Raw genomic sequence first — 12,469 nt, 5'->3', positions numbered from 1 at the left:
GACTGACTACCATGTAGAAAAAAAGCTAGATATAAATGGTGACTGACTACCATGTAAAAAATAAAAAGAAAAAAGCTAGGTAGAAAAAAAGTTAGGTGTAAATGGTGAGTGACTACCATGTAAAAAAAAAAGAAAAAAGCTAGGTAGAAAAAAAAGTTAGGTGTAAATGATGACTGACTACCATGTAAAAAAAAAAGTTAGGTATAAATGGTGACTATGTAAAAAATAAATAAATAAATAAAAAAACTAGGTATAAATAGTGACTGACTATCATGTAAAAATAAAACCTAAGTATAAATGGTGACTACCATGTAAAAAATAAGAAAAAAAAGCTAGGTATAAATGGTGAGTGACTACCATGTAAAAAAAAAGAAAAAAAAAAGCTAGGTATAAATGGTGAGTGACTACCATGTAAAAAAAAAGAAAAAAAAGCTAGGTATAAATGGTGACTACCATGTAAAAAAAAAAGAAAAAAAAGCTAGGTATAAATGGTGAGTGACTACCATGTAAAAAAAAAAAAAAAAAAAGCTAGGTATAAATGGTGACTACCATGTAAAAAAAAAGAAAAAAAAGCTAGGTATAAATGGTGAGTGACTACCATGTAAAAAAAAAGGGAAAAAAAAGCTAGGTATAAATGGTGAGTGACTACCATGTAAAAAAAAAAAAAAAAAAAGCTAAGTATAAATGGTGACTACCATGTAAAAAATAAGAAAAAAAAGCTAGGTATAAATGGTGACTACCATGTAAAAAAAAAAGAAAAAAAAGCTAGGTATAAATGGTGACTACCATGTAAAAAAAAAAGAAAAAAAAGCTAGGTATAAATGGTGAGTGACTACCATGTAAAAAAAAAAAAAAAAAAAGCTAGGTATAAATGGTGACTACCATGTAAAAAAAAAGAAAAAAAAGCTAGGTATAAATGGTGAGTGACTACCATGTAAAAAAAAAGGGAAAAAAAAGCTAGGTATAAATGGTGAGTGACTACCATGTAAAAAAAAAGGGGGAAAAAAAGCTAGGTATAAATGGTGAGTGACTACTATGTAAAAAAAAAAAAAGAAAAAAACTATGTAAAAAAAAAGCTAGGTATAAATGGTGAGTGACTACCATGTAAAAAAAAAAGAAAAAAGCTAGGTAGAAAAAAAGCTAGGTATAAATGGTGACTGACTACTATGTAAAAAAAAAGAAAAAAGCTAGGTAGAAAAAAAGCTAGGTATAAATGGTGACTGACTACTATGTAAAAAAAAAGAAAAAAGCAAGGTAGAAAAAAAGCTAGGTATAAATGGTGACTGACTACTATGTAAAAAAAAGCTCTTATAATTACTAGTAGGTTTGATTAGGTTGAAGCACAGTTAAGACAAAAGGACTTTTTAAAAAAGTTAAATTTAATTCGTTCATGTTTGATAGAAGTGGAATGCAGAAGAAATCTAGGGGCCTCTGTGTTTATGACCAACTTTCAAGAGTAATGTCGACGGAAGGTTCCTGAGGCAGTTCTACAATTATGTAAAAGATTAACCCTTGGTAGGCTAATAGGGTCCTTAGTTACTCCAGCGAGTCGTGTGGTATTAAGTATATTTTGTCATTTACAGAGAAAAATACTTATATGCACTGAATTTCATCATGAGAGGTTCATCGCTATTAAAATATGGGATAATTAATTGCAACATTTAATTTGAACATTTTCTTGCTTATATTTAATTGTTTAATTGAGAAAAAATGTTTTTTTTTTTAATAAAAGGGTTTTTGAATATTTCTTTATTTCGTACACACTTACCAGGAACAATTTTACAATATATACAAAAACAGTTTAGAGTTTCATCACAAAAGACCTGAAGAATATTAGTGTTGGGACGATTAATCAGAATTGGAATCGGAAATCAGAAAAATCAGAGTATTTGAAGGTATCGGAATCAATATTGGAATAGGAAAAATTTGTACTAGTTTTCCGATGCCAAAACGATTCTTTTAAGAGTCTTCTTTATTTGATTTTGTTTAAAGCTACATCTTCCATTTCTTGTAATAATGATAAAATAATAAATATTTATTGATTTTAAACCACCAGTAGAGATAAAATCGATAGACCGTCCCCCATAAGTATACTTTCACGTTTACGAAAATATTTGCACATTTAACATATGTGTTTTTATGGTAATCAGAGAAAGAATACAACTATATAGTTAAATATTTAGAGATTTATAAATAATCGGAATCGGGAATTTAGTACAGAATCGGTAATTGTATCGGAATCGGGAAAAATATTGGAATCGTCCCATTGCTAAAGAATATAAATGTAAAGTTTGGCAATTCTGAGTTTGGTCTTCTTTGGTCCTGAGTATGACTTTATAGAGTTGAGTAATGAGATATCTATTCCCATAAAAAGAGTAGGAAGTTGACCTTAGGTTTACTTTCAGTAGCCTCATAACTTTTGCTTCCCTTATTTTGTCCTTTATCCTCATATTCCATTATCTATGTTTCTGTCAAAGGAGGAAGAATTGCTGTTTTGGGGGTCAGAATATATTCATCTATATAATACTTATTGCTAGTTATGTTATATATATATATATATATATATATATATATATATATATATATATATATATAATACTCATTGTTAGCTAGTTTTTTATTATTTTTTTTAGCTTCTCGAATCAAATGGCTTCATGCTTTGACTGGAGCGATTTCTATAAAGATAAAAATACATTTAACTTTAAAGAGAAGAAACTATTATATTCTATTATAATAGAAGGCTTTCCGGCATCTAGAGACCTTTACAGTGCAGGGGTGAGATTTTGCTGCTTGTTGCGTTAGTCAAGGGTATTTACATACAACTTATAATAAAGTTCCTAGATGTGATCTTTAAAGACATCCAGTGGTGAGGCCCCACTTAGGGGGTTGTGGAAAATGTGGAGTTGCCAATTAGTTACCATTGCTCCCGGATCCACTTTGATTTGAAGTGTATAATACCTGTTAGGGCATCTAATGCTACCAGATCAGGTTGTGTGAAGATACTGGCTTCCTGACCAAACGGGCATCAAACATTACAGGCGGCTGAGGCTTGCTTGTGAATTTAATATTGCCTTGACACCTCCTCCTTCAGAAGAGGTTGATTCAATCCGTCTATGGTGAATGTCGTCCAAAAACATAAATTCTGAATTAATACAGTATACATTTATCTGACTAAAAAAAAAAATGGGGTTTGTGTGGATCCAAATTGATGTTCTCAAAAGTTTTTAACACCCCATCCACAAAAGTTTTAAAAAATTGTGGAATTTCGACATGTCAATGTTTTTCTAAATCTTAACAAAAAATCTAAATTTCTAAACCTTAATCAAAAAGATCTGTTTAACCACTCTTTACTAGCGTTGGAACGATTGATCAGAATCGGGAATCAGAAAAATCAAGACTTTTAGAAGTATCAAAATCGGAAAAATTGTGCCGATTTTTTTATGCTAGAAACGAATTTTAAAAAAATTATTAATTATATATTGTTTTTAAACTACCAACAAAATTATAAATTTATAGATCACTCTACATAAATGTAGTTTTGTTTGCATAAATATATATATACATATTGCGGGGTTTTTTTTTACAGTAATCCAAAAATTAAAATTAAAATAAAAATAAGTCTATACCTAAATATTTAGTGGTTTATAAAAAATCAAAATAAGACTCAGTAATTTTATCGAAATCGGGAAAAATTTTTTGAATCGTCCCATCACTACTTTTTATCAACTGGCTGTAAAATAGTGTGGCCTAACGTTTTGACTTACTGAAAGAGAAAGATATGAAAAGGGGTTTCATTCGCAATAAAATAACTGTATATAATATATTGAAAAAACTATAATCTTGTATTGGTGTAATCCCTATATCTGAATGAGGATGTAAACGTTTTTGTTTTGGCTTGGTATGATAAAATGGAAGTGCGAAAAGACTGAATATGTGTAACATAGTCGTTACGTGTCAACACTGGGGACCTACATGTTGTATGAAGACATTTGCAAGGAAACAAAGACAAGGAAAGAATTCGACTCACTTTTTTTTTTAGTTGAGACAACAGACATTTATTTACAGGTACTTTCCAGAATAACGCCTTCTCTTTCGTTCAAAAGTCTTCTTGTACTCTAATGTGCTTAACAAGACTATCGTGTTTGTTTGTCATGTTTACGACACGTCTTTTCCTGCCGCTTTTAGGCCACGTGTGTAACCCATCTATTTCTCCCTTTTCAGGCCACGTTTTTCTTTTTTCATAATCTTTTTCTTTCCTTATTTCTCTCTGTGACGTCACCTCGCACACGGCTCGGTCATTTGCATATGTTGGCTGTCGTACAGTTGCTGCTGCATGCCCATGTTCTGTTACATACAGAAAAAGATAAATAGATGAAACAGTTGGACAGAATGAAAAAGAGGAAGAAGAGAATGCAGAGGGGATGCTGAGTAGAAAGGAGAAGAAAATGGAAGGATAAAACTCGAACTAAAATGTCAAATAAAAATTTAAAAAGTACAGGCATCGAGTGACGATTGAAATAATTTATTATCGTATTTCTAAAAAGCTATTTTCAGAAATTATTCTTTTAATTATGGTGTCAGATATGTTGAAAAATCATGGGCTTTGTTGAATATATTATCTTATGCTATGCGGTTTTGTTTCGCCTAGCACATATCACTTTCACCACTCTTATGCATCTGTCTCGCTCTCAGAACTTGCCTCCTGCCCTTTACCTGTCTTGTATCTCCCCCTTCAACACACTACATATAACTTCTACTTCCCCGCCTCTTTTTTTATATTGGCTTCTAACATTGGATTAACTTCCACGCTTCAGTGTATGAAACGTTGAGTTCCCTTTAGTAAAGCTTATTAATGAAGAATGAATATAGCTGGACGAATCAACCAACTATCTTAATACAATTTTAATGATATATTTGTGTCTGTATTTCTACTAGGCTATTTACATGCTTATCCATTATTCCACAAATTACTTTACAACTTTGTCTGGAATTTGGAGTTCATATTAACTCCGTCATATATATATATATATATATATATATATATATATATATATATATATATATATAATTGATAAATATTACATCAGCTTGCACTGATTAATTTGTGTTTCTGTACTAGGCGTACATCATTTAGCGCTGGTTGCTGCAACAATAACTCTAACGAACAAACCTTGAATTATTACGCCTAGTGTAGAAACACAAATCTCAGTGCATGTTGACTATAGCCATTTAATTGTTTTTATAAAGCTCTGCTTTGTATTGAGCACCTTTTAAAAATATTAATTTAGGTTTATTTTATCACCATATTTGAACTTGTCTAATCAGTACACACACACACAGCCACCCACACACACACACACTCTCACACACACACACACACACACACACACACACACACACACACACACACACATATATATATATATATATATATATATATATATATATATATACATATTTCAGGTTAAAATATCCAAAATTAAAAAACATTAAATTTCAACATGATTGTTGATAGTACTCAATGAAATAGCAGGATATTATTTTATTTAATTTAGAATTTAGGTAAATAAAATTACCGTAGGTTGCTACGATAAATCAGATAATTGTTGCCTGATAATGTCGTTTTAGACTGAAACAATAGATTTTTTGTAGCGGCCTATAGTCATTATGTTTACCTAAATTGAATAAAATAATATATTCATGATTTGTTGGGGGTACACAATTTCGAAATCATAATTAGGAAGGGAAGACTTATTTTTTTTTAATAATCATAATAAAAATTGTTAACAGAGTGAAAAATCAACAGCCGACCGGTTTAGCCCTCACTTGCCAAGAGTTGTATCGAGACATTTTTTATTCAAAGAAAAAAAATAAAATTCCTCGATCCAGCTCTTGATGAGTGAGAGCGAAACTGGTCGGCTGCTTTTTTTTTTTCACTTTCTTATCACATTTAATCATGATTATTAAAAATAAGTCTCCTCTTTGTAATTGCAGTATATATATATATATATATATATATATATATATATATATATATATATACGTATGCATGTATATATATATATATATATATATATATATATATATATTTTTTTTTACAAGGTGATCACCACTTATCAAGACCTGAAAACCACTCAGGAATAAGGGTTATTGCATGTACAGTACGTTAGTGTGAGGATTTAATAAAACTGTCTATTTAAGGGGGCGGTTAATCAGGAATTTGTTTACGTTGGACTTGAAGACATCCAGGTTGTAGTCAGGTGGGAAGCAGGCAGACGGAACAGAGTTCCATAGTTGTGCAGTTCTAAGAAAGAAGCTTTGTTCATGGAATCTACGTTTTGATTTGGGCACAGATAAAGAGTGGGGAAAATTTTGGATAGTGGTTTCAGCTAGACGGGTGTTTTTCGTGAAAGATTTGTGAGGGGGGGACTAGCGATTGGAGCTCAGACGAGCACCTGCCATGGAAATAACGATAAAACAAAGATAGGCTTGCAACGTCTCTTCTATGGGAGAGAGGTTGCAGGGAAGAGAAAAGGGCATCCCCCACTAAGTCACAAAGTCTATTTTGTACTCTGTCAAGGCAGGATAGGCTGTTTTTAGCAGCTCCTGCCAAGATATAGCGGCAGTATTCCATCCTTGGGCGTACTTGGCTTTTATATAGATAGAGAATTGCATCAGTAGTGAGGTATCTTCTGGAGCGGTAGAAGGATCCCACCATCTTTCCAGCGACCTTGGCAACAGACTTGATGTACGTGTTCCATTTCAGATCAGGAGTAAAGGTCAAGCCCAGAAGCTTGTCAAAATTTGGGGCTTCTCCTAGACGAGAGCCATCCATTTCAATTGATGCCAGATGGGGATCAGAGCATTGATGATGTAAAGAAAGGAGCTTAGTTTTAGATGCATTAAAGGTAACCAGCCACCTCTTCCCCACTGAGCCACACGCTCGAGATCAGAGGAGAAAGAATCAGAGAGAACTTTGTCATTTACAGCCTTTGATGTGTTGCTGTAGATGGTCGTGTCATCAGCATAGATGTCAACGAATGATTTAAGTATGTGTTTAGGGAGATCATTGGTGTAGATCAGGAAAAGAGTTGGGCCCAGGATGAACCCCTGAGGGACTCCAGCATTAATACTGCAGACTTCTGATTTTTGTCCATCTACCACTACTCTTATGAGCCTATCAGAGGGAAATGATTTAATGATAGAGAAAACATTTCCAGTTATACCGTAGCTGGAAATCTTGTGAAGTAGGCCTTTATGCCATACCTTGTCAGAGGCCTTTGATATGTCAAGAGCAATTGCCCTAGAAAGGAAGCCTTTGTCAAGCGATTCACTAATCCTATGAGATATAACCGTTAGCACATCTGCAGTAGATCTTGCAGAACGGAAACCATATTGTGTGTCACTAACAAGGTTATTTTTGCTGAGGTGGTTGACTATTTCTCTATTTAATATGGATTCCAGCAACTTACTCATGACACACAGGAGACTTATTGGTCTGTACTGAGGGGGAGATTACTTATCACCTGAATTCTTAAATACAGGGCATACTGATGAGGTTTTCCAGGGTGTTGGAAAGCACTTCTCCTTAAGGCAACGCTTAAACAGTTTCGTAAGTATGGGAGCAAGTTCAGGTTGAAGCTTTTTTAACACTATAATTGGAATGCTGTCAGGGCCAGTTACTTGACTGGAATCAAGGTTCTTGATTAGCTTGGCGACCTCATGCACAGGTATTTATATGTTACCTAGCGTTTTCTGTGTTATTGGAGGAAATATGGGGAGTTGATGGCCTTCATCGCATAGGGTAGAATTAGCTGCAAAGTTCTTGGCAAATAGTTTGGCCTTGTCTGATGCTATCGAGATGACCTCAGGTCCAATGATAATGGTTGGGATAGAACGCACACTTCTGTTCAGGATCCTATTTGTTATTTGCCAAAACTGGTGGGAACCAAGCTGCTGATCAGCTACTTTGGATTTAACGGACTGAGCATATAGCTCTCTTGCATTTTTTATTACTCTTTTACAGTGGTTTCTGGCGTTCCTGAAAGCAGCTTTAGTCTCAGTGCATCTATTACGTTGGTAGCTATGGGAAAAGTGATTTCTGTGGACGTTTGCAGCAGCACATTCTGGGGAGAACCATGGCTGGCTGTTGGAATTTTGTTGGAATTTTTTAGATGGTATGAATCGGTCTATGCCTACAATTAGCCATTCGGTCAGGTCTGATACTATAGAGGACACATCCTTTTTAAACATGGAATGCAGAGGTAGATCAGATATGAATGTATGGAAGCTATCCCAGTCAGCCATAGAGTATCGGTATACAGTACAGTGGAGGGGTACGTCTGGGGACTTATTACATTTCATTTTTATCTTAACTGATACGACAGAGTGATCGGAGGATCCTAGAGGAGAAAAAACGGAACATGAACATAGCTCAGGGGAAGTGGAGAGAAAAAGGTGTAGAAGGCTTGCATACTGACCTGCAGTATCGGGCACATGGGTGGGCTCGCGAACAATCTGAGTGAGGTCATAAGCAATGGCAAAATCATGACAGAACCTCCTCTCGTCATCTGTCTTATTTGAGTGGATCAGACATTCCACGTTATGGACGTTGAAGTCACCACAGATGTGAATGTTAGTCGAGGGATGTGCAGACAGTATGTGGTCTATTTTCTCAGATAAACTCTTAAAGATAGTAACTCCACTGTTATGGGGCCGATAGAGTGCAAATATAAATGCAGTGGTGTAAGCAACTGCAACCCAGAAGCACATAGAGGGTAAATTAGGATCTTCTCTGGAGATATTCCTGCCACATGGGAAGCCATCTTTAATGTAGGCACATATTCCATGCCCATGGCGGTCTTGGGGGTCAGATTTAGATGTTAAGTTACTTGACTTGTACTTGAAACGACATTCACCCTGGAGGAGTTGAGTCGGCTTCATGAAGATGCACATCTCATACTGCTGCAGCCCAAGCCTGGCAATCGGAGGCAAGATCCCGAGTGAGCAATAGCCAGTCACGTCTCCAACGAGACAGGTCATAGATGAGCGGGCCCGAAATAAGCTCAGCGTCGGCTTTGATAGTCCCGAGCCACGTTCTTAGCTGGCCACCGACACGTTTTTTCCAGCCGGGTAGAGGACGTGGGGAGATAGCCTCGTGGATAAAGACCCCTGCATCACAGCGAGAGGCATGGTCGAACCATCGAAGGCGTCGGGCCCGCAGTAGGTCAGTAATTGCCTGGAGATTGCAGCGACGCCGGACTTCTTTGTTGGCGACGAAATCCAAGGGACGGACATGGAGAATGCGGCGGAGATTGTAGTGGTTGAAAACTTCTACGCATCGCAGATCCGCTTTCCGTATGGTCCAGGTCTCACATCCATACAAAAGTACTGAGCGGACGAGGGCCTGGTAGATTCGTATTTTTGTCCTCAGACGTATTTCAGGCCATGACCATAATCGCCTTTGGAGTCGACAAAAGGCAGCTCGTGTCGCATTAATGCACGCTTCAATCTCATTCATGCCTTGACCGGTACCAATGAACGTGCAGCCCAGGTATTTGAAGCTATCCGTCTCCTCGAGGGTTTCCCCATTGAGAATGACGGAGGACCTTTCTGCTTGGGGGATGCCAGCCGATAGAATCTTCGTCTTGCTGGCGTTGATTCTCATGCCGATGGCAGCTGCCTTCTCCTGGATTCGGTTCAGCACCATCTGTATGTCTCTGTAGCTCTCCCCGAGAACCGCAATATCGACCGTGTAGTCCAAATCGGTGAGATGAAAGTTACGCCCCACCACGATGCCAGGATATCCAGGCAGCGCCTGCTCCATGATCCAATCAATAGCGTAATTGAAAAGGGTGGGCGAGAGCGCGCATCCCTGGCGGACACCACTGCTGATGTTGAAGAAAGAGGAGTCCTGGCCATAACAGTGGACACGCGTGCGAGTCCGATGGTAGTAGGCCTTGATCAAGTTGAGTAGCTTCGGGGGGATACCATCTGCTTCCATCACTCTCCACAAGGTACTGCGGTCGACTGAGTCAAAAGCGGCAGCGAAGTCGATAAAGCATACGACTGTACACTGTTGGTAGCACCAGCGCTGTTCCAAGGCTCGCCTCAGCGTGAATATTTGGTCGACGCATCCGCGGCCAGGTCGGAATCCACATTGGTTAGGACAAGTCCTTCTGTCCCTTTCGTATTGAAACCGTCTCAGAATGAGGATAGTGAAGACTTTGGCAGCAACATCTATAAGGCTGATGCCGCTGTAGTTACTACATTTCCGTTTGTCACCCTTCTTAAAAAAGGGAAGAAGGATGGCGTCACTCCAATCTTGGGGAATCTCCCCACTATTCCAAATCTCAGAAATCAGCTGGTGTAGGCGAGGGGTTAATTCATCGATTCCGGTCTTGTAGACCTCAGCCGGGATACCGTCCTCGCCTGGAGCTTTGTTATTCTTCAACTTGGCAATGACGGCTCTGATTTCTTCATGGCTGGGGGTATCCGACGAGCAATCGTAGAGATCTGCAGCGGTGGGGGTGTTTTGACCTGGTATTGTAGGTGGAGGCTGGTGGTTCAGGAGTTCACGGAAGTGCTCGTGCCACCGATCCAATCGTGCGTTTAGCTCAGTAATGATTTCACCGCCACTGTTGTAGATGGATTCGATCACGGATGACCTCGTCTGTGTGCTGGACTTCAATAGTTGATATAACTTGCGGGAGTCCCCTACCGAGGCCACATGTTCCATGTCAGTTGCGATATTGTGCCAGTAGACATTGCGGTCGTTGCAAGCAGAGTGCGTTGTTTCTCAGCGAAGGCGACGATAGTTGGCATCTCCGTTGAGTCTGGCACGTTTAGCCTCCTCACCCAATTTCACCGTTCGACTTGAGATCCAGTCCTTTTGACAACGCTTTGTGAAACCCACGGTGTTGGCCGCTGCTTCAGTGACGTCCTTTTTGAGTGCTTTCCATATATCTTCCACCGATTCTTTTGGTTGTAAACCATTGAATCGATTGCGTAGGTCCAGTCGAAACTGAGTCGCAGTGTCGTCCACTTTCAGCTTCGTGATATCAAGACGTTTTTGACGGGAAACGTGTTTGTTGGCCTTCAGTCGCATTGTGAGCTTGGCTCTAACAAGGACATGATCCGATCCATGGGTATTTCCTGTTTCAGCACCTCTGTAAGCGCAGCAGTCACGCATATTGCTTACCCAGCGTTTGCGTATCAAAATATTGTCTATCTGGTTTGCCGTGACACCGTCATTCGAGTACCACGTCACCAGATGATGATTTGGATGCTGAAACTTCGTATTGGAGACAATGAGGTGATTGTTCATTGCGAAGTTAATGATACGTTTGCCATTGGCACAGCGATTCCCGATGCCAAATGGGGCCAGCGTAGATCTTGTTTGAGCATCCGCCTTGCCAGTTCTGCCATTCCAATCACCTGCTATGACAAGCATGTCGCCGGCGGGGGTTCCGTTGACGGCAGCTTGTAATTCGTTGTAGAAGGTATCCTTTATAGCGTCAGCTGAGTCTAGCGTGGGTGCATAGACTGTGATGACAGAGACGTTGTGGATAACTCCTTTTAGCCGAATTCGGGCAAGACGAGGGGAAATGGGTTCCCAGTCCAAAAGAGATTTTTGTGCGCGGTCGCTCAGAGCGATTCCGACGCCATACAGTCCTGAGTTGTCCGTTACCCCACTGTGATAGAGGTGGTAGGAAATAAATTCTTGATGGATTGGTGACCACTGTCCGGTAATCTGACCTCAGACAAGCATGCGACGTCCACCTTGTATTGGTGTAGAGAGCGCACAGTTAGGGCTTGTGCCGCCTCAGATCTCAGGGTTCGGACGTTCCAACAGGCGAAGAAGTAGTTCTGTCTTCTTCGAAGCATTCCGGCTTGCAAATTTAACACTTGTTCCACCGGGTGAACAAGCGCGTCGGCTCCCGCATACGCCGTAGTAGGGTCCGCAGTTGTATAATTGTGCATATTTCTCATGAAGTTTCTTGGCGGTAGTAACCACAGGCGGATGCCAGTCGCAAGTGTACACTGTGGGTGTGTGCCCAGGAACGGATATCCTTGCCGCTGATTGTCAGCAGACGCAGAGGGATAGTCCGACCATGGAGCCGCCGATTATCGACAGATGTTAAGTTAGAGTATCCGTTAATTATAAACTCATCTAGAGTAGTGGTCGGCCCTATTCCAGTTTCGCTTAGAAAGAATATGTCCGGTTTCGTCTCCTGTAATTGGGTTTCAACCTCTGGAAGGTTGGAACGTAGACCCCTGATGTTGGAGAAGGAAACATGGTAGTAGGGGTCTACATTGGAAGATGGGGTTCTAGGTTTATTCGAGTTTTTTTTCTGGAGATATTTCATGCTGAGGTTTTGGGATTTGTGGAATAGGTCGGCATACTTGGTTAGAGCAGGATAGAGAGGGAAAGTAAGAGAGAAAAGGACAGAAAATTTTTTTTTTAATT

The 12,469-nt window shown here is 38.9% G+C and overlaps 1 protein-coding gene across 1 annotated transcript in view; it reads left to right on the top strand.

Annotated features, from left to right (window-relative positions):
• Positions 1-12,469, top strand: part of LOC145277997 (zonadhesin-like) — a 441,395-nt gene that overhangs the window by 400,552 nt on the left and 28,374 nt on the right. The window lies entirely within an intron of this gene.

This window comes from Euprymna scolopes, chromosome 6 (genome assembly GCF_053919585.1).
Source record: "Euprymna scolopes isolate OS-2025 chromosome 6, ASM5391958v1, whole genome shotgun sequence".
NCBI lineage: Eukaryota > Metazoa > Mollusca > Cephalopoda > Sepiida > Sepiolidae > Euprymna > Euprymna scolopes.
This window is presented reverse-complemented; position numbering and strand designations above follow the sequence as displayed.